This window comes from Schistocerca americana, chromosome 1 (assembly GCF_021461395.2).
Source record: "Schistocerca americana isolate TAMUIC-IGC-003095 chromosome 1, iqSchAmer2.1, whole genome shotgun sequence".
Classification (NCBI taxonomy): Eukaryota; Metazoa; Arthropoda; class Insecta; order Orthoptera; family Acrididae; genus Schistocerca; species Schistocerca americana.
In genome coordinates, this window is record NC_060119.1 from 915,361,124 (window position 1) to 915,369,576 (window position 8,453).

Here is an 8,453-nt window from a genome sequence, read left to right on the forward strand (position 1 = left end):
GATTGGGACATATGGATCCATTGGAGGAGATGCACACAAACAGTGTTGCAAAGTACTTTTGAGCACGATTTCTGAAAACTGTCTTGAACAGCTATTTTGGCAGATCACATGTAGTGGAAATATCTTAGACCTTCTAGCTACAAATAGGCCAGACCTTATAGATGATGTCAGTATAGAGATGGGGATTAGTGATCATAATATCTTTACAGCAACTGTGGTTACTAATATTAATAAATCAGTCAAGATAGCTAGGAGAATGTTTCTGCTAGAAGGAGCAGATAAGCATTGGTAGCATCTCACTTAGACAATAAACTGGAATCATTTAGTTCCAGTTTGATGGACATAGAGGAATTATGGGCACAGTTTAAACAGATTACACTCTGGACAAATATGTCTCTAGTAAGCAATGAAGGATGGAAAATACCTACCACACTTTAGCAATGAAATTTAGAAAATGCTGAGGAAGCAAAGACTGTTGCACTCTTAGTTCAAAAGCGAATGCAGAAATGATGACAGGCAGAAGTTAGTAGAGATTCAAGCATCTGTAAAGAGATGTATGCATGAAGCATACAAAAATTACCCCTTTATACCTTAACAATAGATTTGGCCAAGAACCCAAGAAAATTCTGGTCCTATGTAAAATCGCTCAGAGAGTCTAAGAATTCTATCCAAGCACTGTTTGACCAGTCTGAAAAGAGCAAAATGAAAGTCACAGTTTAAAATTCCACATTAAGAAATGGTTCACACATGAGAATCTTACAAATATACTGTCGTTTGGCCATCACACTGTGTCCTGCTCGGAGAACATAGCAATAAGCGTCCCTGGTATAGAGAAACAACTGAAAGAGTTGAAAACAAATAGCTTACCAGGGACAGATGGAATCCCAATCTGGTTTTACAAAGATTGCTCTATGGCACTGGCCCTTTATGTAGCTTGCATTTATCACAAATCCCACACCCAGGGCAAAGCACCAAGTGACGAAAAAAGCACAGGTGACTCCTGCATATGAGAAGGGTAAAAGAACAGACCCAAATTACAGACCAGAAACCTTAAGATCAGTTTGCTGCAGAGTTCTAGAACATATACTGAGTTGGAATATAGTAAATTTCCTAGAGATCAAAAAGCTTATTCCGTGAATCAGCATGGTTTCAGAAAGTGTCGCTCATGTGAAACTAAGCTTGCCATTTTCTCTGTGAACTATGTGTAAAGGACAATGGGCAAATTCCATATTTCTAGACATCCAAAAAGCAATTGACATTGTACCCCAGCACATGCTGTTAACAAAGAAACAAGCATACAGAATAGGTTCCCAGATATTTGAGTGGTTATAAGGCTTCGTAAGTAATAGAACCCAGTATGTTGTCCTCAACGGTTAGTGTTCATTAGAGATAAGACTATCATCAGAAGTGCCAGAGAGAAGTGTTATAGGACCCCTATTATTTTCTATGTACATAAATTATCTGGTAGACAAGATGGGCAACAATTTGCAGTTATTTTCCAGAGAAGCTGTGGTGTAGGAGAAGGTGGTGAATATGAGTGACTGTAGGATGATATGAGATGACTTTGGCAAAATTTCTAATTGGTATGAGGAATGGCAGCTGGCTCTAAATATAGGAAAATGTAAGTTGATGCAGATGAGAAGGAAAAACAAACTCATAATGTTTGGATAGAGTATTAGTAATGCTCTACTTAACGCAGTCACATTGTTTAAATATCTTGACATAAAGTTGCAAAGTGACATGAAATGGAATGAAGCATGTGAGGATTGTGGTAGGGAAGGTGAATGGTTGAGTTTGGTTTATTAGGATGATTTTAGGAAAGGATACCACATATAGGATGCTAGTGTGATCTATTCTTGAGTGCTGCTAGAGTGTTTGGTATCTGCAACAGCTTTGATTAGAGGAAAACACTGAAGCTGTTCAGATGCAGGTTGCTAGATTTGTTACTGGCAGGTTTGAATAACACACAAGTGTTACGAAGATGCTTTGGGAGCTCAAATGGGAATCCCTGGATGGAGACTGATATACCTTTCTGATGTTCTTTTTGAGGAACACTATTGAGAAACTTTAAAGAATTGGCATTTTAAGCTGTCTGTAGAACAATCCTACAGCCACCAACATACATTTCACGTAAGGATCATGAAAATAAGATGCAAGAAATTAGGGTGCATTGTACATCTGCAAATGGAACAGTGTACCCCCACCATGCACTGTATGGTAGTTTGTGGAGTATGTATGTAGATGTAGGTGCAGGTGTAGGTGTAGGTACAGATGTAATATCATTAACAGCCATTAAAAATAGGGTCACACCTGAAGACTAGCTTGACATGTGCCTTTCTCTTGAATAAAATGCTCTGATAAGACATCATTGACACTATGTGAAAAATAATGTGGTGACAGGAAGGACAGAAAAAAAGAAAAAATGAGCAGAGAGAGACAAAAGGCAGATATCTCTGGAAACCCATGTATGGTGTTGTTTGAGGATATTAGGAGATGAAGTATTGTACAATGTCAAATAAAGTCTCTTATATATGTCACCTGTGTAGTAGAGTCCTACATACAGTCACCTCAAGCTGACTCATCTTATCAATAGTGAACTGATACCTCCTGAAACTATACTGGAAGTGATGAATATAGTCACTTCAAGGTGGATCAGTTTGTCAATAGTGGAATGATACCCCCTGAAAGCATACTGAAAGTGATGAATAATTCTGTGATTTGGACAAAGCTGTAGGTCTTTTCCCTACAATTAGTGAGGGCAACACAATGATAACTACTTTAGTGTGTGGTCCTTCCCAAGTTCAAGGAGAGAAAGCAAAACAGCTTCTTTCATTAAGTCAGGGAATTGTTGAAAAGCATTTGACTCCACACCACATCACCACTTATTAATGAAAGTATGGACATATGGGATATCAAACAAAATTTGTAACTGGATTGAGGATTTCATCAAAGGTATGATGTAGCATGTTAACTTGGAAGAGTCACTAATAGATGCACAAGTAACTTCAGGCATGTTGCAGGGAAGCGACCTTTTATTTCATGCTGTATATTAATGATCTAGCAAGTAATATTAACAGCAACCCCAGACTTTTTTGTGTACTGTTTAGTAATCTATAATGAAAAGCTACCCTAAAAAATACTGGGCAAATAGCCAGTCAGATTTAAAAGTGATGTGAAGATTGGCAACTTGCCTTAAATGTTCACTAATGTAACATTCTGCACATCATAAATTGTAAAAATGTAACATCCTACATCTACATCTACATCCATACTCCACAAGCCAACTGACAGTGTGTGGTGGAGGGTACGTTGAGTACTTCTATCAGTTTTCCCTTCTATTCCAGTCCCGTATTGTTCTTGGAAAGATAGATTGTCGGTATGCCTCTGTGTGGGCTCTAATCTCTATGATTTTATCCTCATGGTCTCTTTGCAAGACATATTTAGGAGGGAGCAATATACTGCTTGACTCCTCGGTGAAGGTATTTTCTCAAAACTTCAACAAAAGCCTGTCCCAAGCTACTGAGCATCTCTCTTGCAGAGTCTTCCACTGGAGTTTATCTAGCATCTCCATAATGCTTTCATGATTACTAAATGATCTTGTAATGAAGTGGGCTGCTCTCCGTTGGATCTTCTCTATCTCTTCTATCAACCCTATTGGTACGGATCCCACACCGGTGAGCAGAATTCAAGCAGTGGGTGAACAAGTGTACTGTAACCTACTTCCTTTGTTTTCAGACTGCATTTCCTTAGGATTATTCCAATGAATCTCAGTCTGACATCTGCTTTACCGACAATTAATTTTATATGGTCATTCCATTTTAAATCACTCCTAATGCCTACTCCCAGATAATTTATGGAATTAACTGCTTCCAGTTGCTGACCTGCTATATTGCAGCTATATGATAAAGGATCTTTCTTTCTATGTATTTGCAGCACATTACACTTGTCTACATTGAGATTCAATTACCATTCCCTGCACCATGTGTCAATCCGTTGCAGATCCTCCTGCATTTCAGTACAATTTTCCATTGTTACAACCTCTCGATATACAACAGCATCATTTGCAAAAAGCCTCAGTGAATTTCTGATGTTATCCACAAGATCATTTATATATATTGTGAATAGCAACGGTCCTACAACACTCCCCTGCGGCACACCTGAAACCACTCTTACTTCGGAAGACTTCTCTCCATTGAGAATGACATGCTGCGTTCTGTTATATAGGAACTCTTCAATCCAATCACACAATTGGTCTGATTGTCAATATGCTCTTATTTTGTTCATTAAACAACTGTGTGGAACTGTATCAAATGCCTTGCAGAAGTCAAGAAACACGCATCTACCTTGGAACCTGTGTCTATGGCCCTCTGAATCTCATGTACGAATAGCACAAGCTGGGTTTCACATGATCGTATTTTTGAAACTCATGCTGATTCCTGCAGAGTAGATTTCTAGCCTCCAGAAAAGTCATATACACGAACATAATACATGTTCCAAAATTCTACAACTGATCAACATTAGAGATATTGGTCTGTAGTTCTGCACATCTGTTCGAAGTCCCTTCTTGAAAAAGGGGATGACCTGTGCCCTTTTCCAATCTTTTGGAATCCTATGCTCTTCTAGAGACCTATGGTACACTGTTGCAAGAAGGGGGGCAAGTTCCTTTGCGTACTCTGTGTAAAATCGAACTGGTATCCCATCAGGTCCAGAGGCCTTTCCTCTTTTGAGCAATTTTAATTGTTTTTTTATCCCTCTGTCATCTATTTTCATATCTACCATTTTGTCATCTGTACGACAATCTAGAGAAGAAACTACAATGCAGTCTTCCTCTGTGAAACAGCTTTGGAAAACAACATTTAGTATTTCGGCCTTTAGTCTGTCATCCTCTGTTTCAGTACCATTTTGGCCACAGAGTGTCTGGACATTTTGTTTTAATCTACCCACCACTTTGACATAATACCAAAATTTGTTAAGATTTTCTGCCAAGTTAGTACATAGAACTTTACTTTCGAATTCATTGAAGGCCTCTCGCATAGCCCTCCTCACACTACTTTTTGCTTTGTCTAATTTTTGTTTATCTGCAGGGCTTTGGCTATGTTTATGTTTGCTGTGAAGTTCATTTTGCTTCTGTAGCAATTTAATTTGGTTGTTGTACCACGGTGGCTCTTTTCCATCTCTTATGATCTTGCTTGGCACGTACTTATCTAATGCATATTGTATGATGGTTCTGAACTTTGTCCACTGATTCTCGACACTATCTGTACTTGAGATAAAACTTTTGTGTTGAGCCATCAAGTATTCTGAAATCTGATTTTTGTCACTTTTGCTAAACAGAAAAATCTTCCTACCTTTTTTAATATTTCTATTTATGGCTGAAATCACCGATGTTGTAACCGCTTTATGATCACTGATTCCCTGTTGTGTGTCGGCCGCGGTGGCCGTGCGGTTCTGGCGCTGCAGTCCGGAACCGCGGGACTGCTACGGTCGCAGGTTCGAATCCTGCCTCGGGCATGGGTGTGTGTGATGTCCTTAGGTTAGTTTGGTTTAAGTAGTTCTAAGTTCTAGGGGACTTATGACCTAAGATGTTGAGTCCCATGGTGCTCAGAGCCATTTGAGTCAATACTCCTCCTCCCTGTTGTGTGTCAACTGTTTCAAGTAGAGTGGGTGTGTTTGTCACCAGAAGGCCTAATATGTTATTGCCACAAATCAGTTCTCTGTTTAACTGCTCAAGGTAGTTTTCAGATAACGCACTTAAAGAAATTTGAGCCTGCTTTAACTGTGACTTTCACCCAAATTATTTCACCTTTCGGACCTCCGTCAATTTCCATCGATACTATTGCACTTTTTATCGCTATAAACACGTCTGCCCTTTCACTGTCCAGCCTTTCTCTGCAGTATACATTCCAATCTGAGTTTAGAATTTCATTACTGTTTACATCTGGTTTCAGCCAACTTTCCGTCCCTAGTACTATGTGGGCATTGTGGCCGTGTATTAATGAGAGCAGTTCTCTGACTATAATAACAACGAACCACAACTGGACTCAGTCAACTCTTTCAAATATTTGGGTGTAAAAAATTGTGGGGATATGAAACTACTTGATCACATAAATTCAGTTTTGGGTAAAGCATGTGGCTGACTTTGGCTTAGAGGTAGAGCACTGAGAAAATGCAAACAGTCTACAAGGGAGATTGCATATGAAACACATTTGTATGACCTATCTTAGAAAATCAGGCATGTAGGAAAGAAGGGAAGCGTATTGGGTTGGGAGAGCATCTACACCTACATCTAAATCTGTACTCTATAAATCACTATGAAATCCATTGGAGAAGGTACTTTCCACTGTATCAGTTATTGGGATTTTTATCCATTCATGCACAGAGCATGGGAAGAATGATCATTTAAATGCTTCTGCGCATGCTGTAAATGGTGTAATCTTGTCCATGCTATCCCTAAGAGAGCATTATGTAGGAGATTGTAGTATATTCCTAGATTTGTCACTTAAAGTTGCCTCTTGAGACTTACTAAATAGGCTTTCATGGGACAGTTGGTGTTTCTCTTCAGGCATTTGCCAGTTCAGTTCTTTCAGCATCTCTATTATTCCCTCCTGTGGGTCAACAAGCTTGTGACCATTCATGCTGCCCTTCTTTCTATACATCAAATATCTCTTTTTAGTCCCATGAGCATTACAAAAACGCTGTAAAACCTGAAGAGGCAGATGCTTGAAGAGTGATGCCAAACATCCCATGAAATTCCACTTCCAGCATGTCAAGAATTAGCATTAAGTGAGGCTCCAAGAGTATCCTACAGACCCCAACATATCACTCCCATGTTGTTGTTGTGGTCTTCAGTCCTGAGACTGGTTTGATGCAGCTCTCAATGCTACTCTATCCTGTGCAAGCTTCTTCATCTCCCAGTACCTACTGCAACCTACATCCTTCTGAATCTGTTTAGTGTATTCATCTCTTGGTCTCCCTCTACAATTTTTACCTTCCATGCTGCCCTCCAATACTAAATTGGTGATCCCTTGATGCCTCAGAACATGTCCTACCAACCGATCCCTTCTTCTAGTCAAGTTGTGCCACAAACTTCTCTTCTCCCCAATCCTATTCAATACCTCCTCATTAGTTATGTGATCTACCCATCTAATCTTCAGCATTCTTCTGTAGCACCACATTTTGAAAGCTTCTATTCTCTTCTTGTCCAAACTATTTATCGTCCGTGTTTCACTTCCATACATGGCTACGCCCCATACAAATACTTTCAGAAATGACTTCCTGACACTTAAATCTATATTCAATGTTAACAAATTTCTCTTCTTCAGAAATGCTTTCCTTGCCATTGCCAGTCTACATTTTATATCCTCTCTACTTCGACCATCATCAGTTATTTTGCTCCCCAAATAGCAAAACTCCTTTACTACTTTAAGTGTCTCATTTCCTAATCTAATTCCCTCAGCATCACCCGACTTAATTCGACTACATTCCATTATCCTCATTTTGCTTTTGTTGATGTTCATCTTATATCCTCCTTTCAAAACACTATCCATTCCGTTCAACTGCTGTTCCAAGTCCTTTGCTCTCTCTGATAGAATTACAATGTCATCAGTGAACCTCAAAGTTTTTATTACTTCTTCATGGATTTTAATTCCTACTCCATATTTTTCTTTTGTTTCCTTTACTGCTTGCTCAATATACAGATTGAATAACATCGGGGACAGGCTACAACCCTGTCTGACTCCCTTCCCAACCACTGCTTCCTTTTCATACCCCTCGACTCTTGTAACTGCCATTTGGTTTCTGTAAAAATTTCACTCCCAGTATTTTACCCCTGCCACCTTTAGAATTTGGAAGAGAGGATTCCAGTCAACATTGTAAAAAGCTTTCTCTAAGTCTACAAATGCTAGACACATTGGTTTTTCTTTCCTTAATCTATCTTCTAAGATAAGTGTTAGGTCAATATTGCCTCACATGTTCCAATATTTCTACGAAATCCAAACTGATCTTCCCCATGGTTGGCTTCTACTAGTTTTTCCATTCGTCTGTAAAGAATTCGCGTTAGTATTTTGCAGCTGTGGCTTATTAAAATGATTGTTCGATAATTTTCACATCTGTCAACACCTGCTTTCTTTGGGATTGGAATTATTATATTCTTCTTGAAGTCTGAGGGTATTTTGCTCATCTTATATATCTTGCTCACCAGATGGTAGAGTTTCATCAGGACTGGCTCTCCCAAGGCCGTCAGTAGTTCTAATGGAATGTTGTCTAGTCCCGGGGCCTTGTTTCGAATTAGATCTTTTAGTGCTCTGTCAAACTCTTCACGCAGTATCGTATCTCCCATTTCATCTTCATCTACATCCTCTTCCATTTCCATAATATTGTCCTCAAGTACATCGCCCTTGTATAGACCCTCTATATAATCTTTCAACCTTTCTGCTTTCCCTTCTTTGCTTAGA